This window comes from Haliotis asinina, chromosome 7, assembly GCF_037392515.1.
Source record: "Haliotis asinina isolate JCU_RB_2024 chromosome 7, JCU_Hal_asi_v2, whole genome shotgun sequence".
In the NCBI taxonomy this organism is placed as follows: Eukaryota; Metazoa; Mollusca; class Gastropoda; order Lepetellida; family Haliotidae; genus Haliotis; species Haliotis asinina.
The window spans coordinates 40,993,591-41,001,253 of NC_090286.1; positions in this window are offsets into that span (position 1 = coordinate 40,993,591).

The window sequence follows — 7,663 nt, forward strand, 5'->3', positions numbered from 1 at the left end:
GGACATATATTTATCGTGGTAACCAGAACAGTGTGAAGTGTTCCAAAGACAATTTACAAACTTGAACTCAGAAGAACTACAAAGTGCACGTGTAATTACTTTGTCCTTGATCCTGGAGCATGGTTTCCTTTGGTCGCCAGGGCAACGAAATAAGCTATTAATCGTCGAGGAATCCATCAGTTCCACGGAACCGAATCTCACGTACAAGCGCCGTACTGTAAAAGACAGTGGGCTGTAATGAGTTTTGGAATTGGAATGCAAATCACACGCAATTAATTACTGGGCCAGACTATTTTCCGTGTAAGAAGCATTGATTATGTAGCCTGCACTATCACTGTGAAGCGCAGGCACGTGAAACCCCCTGAAGTCAAGTCAGGTTGCCGAGCGGTCAGCGAAATTGATTAGCAGATCGGCACAGCCCATTATTTGTACAGCACCCACGTGTGTGGGAGGGAAGCACCGCGATCGATATCCTGTGGGAAACGCCAGTGTAAAGTCTATTTCTGACCCCAAAACATCAATATTTTACTTGGAATGTCACAACACTTCACATAGTGCTGTAAGGGGCACTGGTACTGGTTTGTGGGCAATTACACGTGGACAAGCACGTGATAATCAGTTGTTTGCTTGTTTATGCAAGCTTTTTATAAGATTTCGCCAAACCTCGGGCTGCGAGTCTCAAGTTGGTCGTACTTAGAGCTATATATGGACGGGCACAGTAAGCGTCAACTCGGAGCATATATACATTAAGTATATGAAAATATCCACAACTTCCTATCTGAGGTTGTACGAAACGCAGGCTAATTACTCTGGTGATGAAACTATATTTAACTTAGAAGATGACGCACCAGTCAGTTCAGTCTCTGTGCTTATGGCACAGCATGGAACATATCCCTATATATCTATCGATCTATCTACCATGTATTGCATTCTGTTTTCTACAGGTTTACAAGTCAGAGTTGCTTTAAGAAATGATTTGGCAATGTGTTAGTGTATGTAAGTCTTCTAAGTAGAGTTAGTGGGAGAACCAACAGGTTAAAATGGTCGCTCGCTCGTCGCGTCTACGGCACGGGTTTGATTCCTAGCGACTGACAACATGTGATGTGAAACCCTTGTGAAGACCTAAAACCATAATCATTCGTGGTTACTTCAGTAAATCACCGTCAGTTCGTAATCAATGTTCATGAAGCCATTTCCTGTACACACAGGTGTGTGTGTGTGTGTGTGTGTGTGTGTGTGTGTGTGTGTGTGTGTGTGTGTGTGTGTGTGTTTACGCCGCTTTTAACAATATTTCAGCAACATCACGGCCGTTGACACCAGAAGTGGGCTTCCGACATATTGTACCCACGGGCCGTTGGGGTGGCGAGCGAACGCTTGAACCACTAGGCTACCCCAACGGCCCAAACAAGAGAGATAAAAAGAATCAGATTTTCAGTAAATGAGAGACCTGCATTGCCACGTAAGATGATATCAATACCAATCAGTGTTCTAATTTTAACAATACTTTCAATATTTTAACGGTTTATGTCTTTGGACAGTAGACAATGGACATTCAAGGAAGTAAGGAAAACCATTCTCACATCGATGGCCTCCTGGCATGATGCGTCATTTGTCATGTTTATACCAAATAAATCACAATTAAGTGATCTCGTCATATGTCTTAATCTTGTGTGCAAAACACTGTACTTCCATATTCCACATAAATATCATTTAGGTGCACGTTTCTTTCACATGGATATAAGATAGCTACGGGAATATTATAATTCCACTTTTGAACTGCTGATGGAATGAAAGATGATGCTGAGTACCATAGACAATCCTGAAGAAAAAATAGCATCGTTCTATTACGTAGGGGTTTTAATTTCTGAAATATTTGATTTGAAATTTTAGATGAATTTTTGACAATGTGTATAATATGATGATGCCCAAATCTGTCAGACCAAAAGGGTAAACTGAAAATTGCCAGTTTTCGTATTGAAGCAATCAAAATTCAAATTAATATCTTTCGACCATCTTTTAAAGTAGACAATACAGCTTCAGTTTTTTGTGTTATTATGTGGACTGTTCCATTATAATGTGTACAGGTAGCAGGTAGCAGCCAATCTGTTCACTGAACCGTAAATGTTGTTTTAAGGCGTCTTAGCAAAGATACATAGCGTCCACTACATGTAGTGAACGTTATGTATCTTAGCTAAAGGCGTCTGCGAACTGTCTGTCTGCGCAATGGGAGGACACCGACTATGTCATTGATGATATTCAACGAGTTGAGCGACAAGGTGTGTAGAGTTACTTCCCTTCTTTACAGCCTGCCTGTTGAAGTTGGCAGTCTGAGTAAACTTCGTGTCAGTGTATTTCGTTACACTCCACCACTGAGTCTAACAAAACCTAGTAGAAGGTCGCGTCAGGTAACCTTTGAGCAACCAATGACAGTCCAATCAAATGCGAGAGGGTTAAATAGATTTAATCAATCAGACAACGGCTACTATTTAGGGATCGGAGGGACTTTTAAAAAATTCAGGTGACCGACACAGATCTCTCCACAAACAAAAATCCGCATATAACACCGTTATTTGACCTGCAGTATATACGCTTTGGGGTTTCTGATGACATGGTTACCAGTAGCTAATATTTCCGCAAGACAACATCCTTGAATATTGTCAAAAACACCATTTTCAGCGACTGTTTACTCACCGTTGTCATATGGTTGTACGTACGCCGTGTGCATCACCCGGAATGCATATTTAGCGTACGCTAAGTAGCATTCGGAATCGTCCGGGTACGAACCTTTTCGAGATGAAAAGTTCAGAAGGTATGTGCGAATGTGCACTTTCGCGATTTTGTAAGCTGTGGTCTGATTGGTCAATGTCAAAGGTTACCTGACGCGACCTCCCATAAGGTTTTGTTAGACTCAGTGGTGGAGTGTAACGAAAAGTACTGAGGATAAGTTTACTTAGACTGACAAGCACATGTTTATTAACATTGCCGTCTATAACAACGTTACAGTCATTAAAACAATAATTACGGCGTCATCAACCGACACACTTATATTAATTTTATAAATAGTCATGGATGGCACCTGCAATAATTAAAAAAACTGACCAAGTTCCTACCAAATATTATTAACACGACACCACACCTCCGCACCAAATGTTACAGACATACCGCCACAGCTCCGCACCAAATGCCACAAACACACCAATGGAGCTCCGCACCAAAAGAACATTCTGCTCATTATCAGCAGAAACCATCATGTTAAAAACAAAAGCCCCAAAAATTCCGAACCTGGAAAAATCTCCACTCAAAGGATTTGTAGAACGAACTAGGATTTGTGTTCCCTTTTTGAGCCATCTATCACACGTCCTTTGCGGATTGTAATACACGCAAATTTATATGAGACACGAATAATAACCAAATAGTCATGACAGTTACAATGTTTAATTTTATTCAGTCGGTTATAACCAGAGCTCTGTACCTTTTACCGCCCGTGAAGGTCCGAGGTAGAACAGGCCTTCAGCAACCCATGAAAAGTCATAAACGTCGACTATGCTTGTCGTAAAAGGCGACTAGTGCGATCGGGTGGTCAGGCTCGCTGACTTGGTTGACACGTCATCGGTTCCCAATTGTGCAGATCGATGCTCATGCTGTTGATCACTGAATTGTCTGGCCCACACTCCATATTTACAGACCGCTGCCACATAGCTAGAATATTGCTGAATGCGGCGTAAAACTAAACTCACTCACATATATAATGTACTTACAAGGTTTGGTGTCGGGACTCAAGGGAAATTTCTGTGAAGGAGGGTTTTCTTCAAAATCAAAACGTTTCCGCTTAGCAACAATTCACTTTGTGTTCACTGGCTCTCTCCAAGTACGTGTAATTGGTATCTTTAAGCAAATCGAAATTTCAGCCTGGGAACGTGGTATGGGGGCGGGGGGTGTTGTAAACCTGTTCATGTAATGTGTTGTTTCTTTCCTTCCCTTGTGATCCGTGAAGATCCGAACTAGGATTGAGTGAGTGAGTATTGGTATTATGCCAGTTTCCAACAATTTCTGGTGACGGGGGCTACCCGAAATGGGCTTCACGCAAAGTACCCGTGTCGGGAATTGAGCCCCGGTCTTCGGCTTGACGAGCTTTAACCGCCATGCTATCCCACCGCTCATGACAACGCGACAATGTCTAGGACTGCATAATTCAGATTTCGAATCGAAACAAAAAGCTTAATTAACATACCCCGTAATACATTTTGAAGGAGCATCCCCTTTATGCAACCTTCCCACGACTTTTGAGAATGAACAGGCTGTAAATTGTTATCAATGATACGTGCAATGAATCAGCTGTTAATAACATATTCAGTAATTAATTACTAAGAAATGATTGATATAAATTTAGAATTAATATTTACCAGAACTACATACTGTGAAATCCCAGAACTGTTCCGTGTAAAGTCGTCCGGAGTAGCAAGTGCCCGGATTTCCGGATGGGAGCGTATTTGGGATAAAGCCGGTCACAGCAGTAGTCGTGTGAGATCAAACAAAGCGCAGTTATGACGAACCAATTTGCAAATCACGTTATGAGGATTTTCTCTATATTTCTGAACAAGCACGTTATTCTGAAATAACATCACACCTGCCTAGTGGGAGTATGTAAATACAACTGGCAGATGTATCGCTGTGCACATCAAAATGATCAAATTGCTCTATATTACACAGGACTTCGATGAGAGCACAGCACGAGGAGCCTTGCAACCACGTGGAGTCGAGAACCAATGTAAAATGTAGTATTTCAGTTCTAATGATACTGTTTTTCAGTGACAGATGTTCATTTCATGATATGTAATATTTTAATGTGTAGCTTATGAAAAATAACATAGGTGAAATAGGTACTGGTTTATTTTGTTTAGCGCTTCATAAAGTCACCAGAAATCAGAGTAGTCTCCCTTTACACAGGACCCGGGCAATGTTGTGAGCAAGTATTTTCAACAATTGTAGCGCAGGAAAACGGAGCAACGTACTGATAAACACATATAAGATGATCCACGACCTGACAAATGACCCCAATTTGCATACTTGGGAACGCCCCTCAGAACGATCCACTTGAAACAAGAGGGAGACAGGTTGTCTGATAAATATCGAGAAGTTCATATTCCCCGTGCGTTTCACGCATGAATTGTTATAGCACACTCGATTTGGGAACAGGTACAATCCCAACGATTTGATTCAACACAATATGCAGAGCAAATATGTTTAGGACCACCGATCCATTTCACAAAGCAAATGACATTTTCCTGGTTTTTTTAAACAAAATTGTTGAATATCTAAAATGCTTGTCAATGCCCCAATCACCTATTTGTCTTCGTCTAAAGGTTAGCGTGGAATATCAGTATCTTATGACTGAAATTGCAGTCTTATCATTCGAATAAATATGTGGTGTTGTTTTAATGGGTAAAGTTGACTTTTCGTCTGCTAAATATTAAATAGATATTAACTACACATAGTTAATTGTGTTTCATTTAACTATTTAATATGTTAAAAGTTATCTGTTACTGAATGGTGGTGGCTAAATCAGAGTAGCAAGGAGGAAATATTTTTATCCCATAATTTTGTTCCTATTTCTCTGTACGGGCTGATTTTCGTCAGGGTTAGCGGTGTTGATTTCATGTCACGGTTAGCATGTATTGCACGTGCATACCTGTAGCAGCCAAGTGTACTCGTCCAATTCGTTGTACCGCCTCTCTTGTCACAAATGCGTTTAGTGCGCAGTATCAACTAATATGTGTCTAGCAGTACAAACATGAGTTTTAGATACCTTAACATGTAAAGACAGCCAGCCAGCCATATAGCAGATCAGAGAGCCAGACATATACAACCAGACATACAGACGGTCAGACAGACACACAGACAAAATACAGCCATCCAGAGAGACACAATGATACCTCGTGAGATGGACTAGTATGTGACCTAAGGTAGATATTTAAACTAATAGAAAACTAGTAGAAATAACTATCCATCTTTCAAAGACATTCTGATTTGAACAGTGAAATTTTGTCATGTACGAAGTGACATTTACTCCTGTGCTCTTATTCTGGAAACGTTCGTAGACCTACGAATTCTTAACTTTGATCGTAGCCAGTGTGTTAAGAATAGGCTTAAGAAGTTCGTAGCGCTACGAACGTTTCGAGAATGGCTAGCCAAGTTTACCAATCGCAGCAGTCCTATCCTCGTGGGTGTGTCTCAGGAGAGATATCCCCTTCTTTACATTTGATTACGTTTTGGATGTGCCCACCATGTTAGCACATTGATATGGTCATAAAGTATAATTCACGATGACCTACAATTCGCTTGTAATATTTTGGGGGTCGACCACCCTCATTCCTCAACTGAAGCTTATTTTCATTTTTTCTTTGATAAAGTCTCGTTTCTTAGTCATTCTGCTTCCCATATTAACGGCAGTTAATATATACAACAGACAAGAAAACCAACACAGGTGTAAATATGATACAGAAACGTTATTCTACACTGGCAATGCTGTAAAATACACAATCAACAAAAACAAACTGAGAAATAAATAGCACTGTGACTCATAGTCACCATCTCGTTTTCCCGCCAAGGTGAGCTTGACACTGACCAAGGCGGAAGTAAGCAATGTCAGAAGATCTAGACGTAGAGGGTGAAATAGTGAGAAGTCGACGCGAGCACTCACACAGACAGGACACCTGATCTGTTGTTTATAACCCTTTAATCTTCCTGGTCGCTGTTACTTAGGGACTATTCATAACTGAAGGCTGTGTGTGCGTGCGTGCGTGCGTGCGTGCGTGCGTGCGTGCGTGCGCGCTTTCGTGCGCGCGCGCGTGTGTGTACGTGCGTGCATGCGTGGTTTTGTGTTTTGATAGCAATTTTAGCGGGGGTCCCCCATTGTTCTGGAGAGATTATGGTGGTCGTGGTGTGTGTGGTGTTGGTGCTGTTGGTGTGTGTGTGTGCGCGCGCGCGCGTGTGTGTGTGTCTGTCTGTCTGTCTGTATCTGTGTTTCTGTGTGTACAGGAGATGTGACTAATGTACTTTGTACATAAAGTTTAGGGGTTGTCATTCACATTGTACATGCTTCTCCATAAAAAAGGTCATCTCTTATTATGTCAGATCAGCGTAACTGCCATGCCATTCCCAGTCTATTATTAAGCCTTCAGTACTGATATGCGACGCAATAGGGTACAGGTCGTAGAGTTTGGTGGAGCAGCACCGGTGGCAAAGACTAACCTATGGTTCGGACCCCGTATAACCAGATCCCTGAAGGTATGCGACGTCGCAGGAGCTCAGTTCCTAGCACGAGCTTAGTACAGAGACTCTTATAGCCATAATCTAGACTAATCTAACATTCGTACCACGAACAAATGGTTCACGGAAGGAACAGGTCTCATCACACGTCACATGTGCTGAACTTGCCTACACCTTGCCATGGTAGAAGAAATTCCGATTGATATGCAAAAACAGATTATCAAATCGGTGCCCATGCTGATGCTGTCGATTTCCTGCCTAAATGGCCTGTGTCCCAAAGTAAAATTTAATTACACGGGAATGGATATCTGGAAGATCCAAAATATCGGTAGAAGAATCGGACTACTTTAACAATGTAAACAGTTGCCCCTGCTGTATACATGAACAAAAAAAA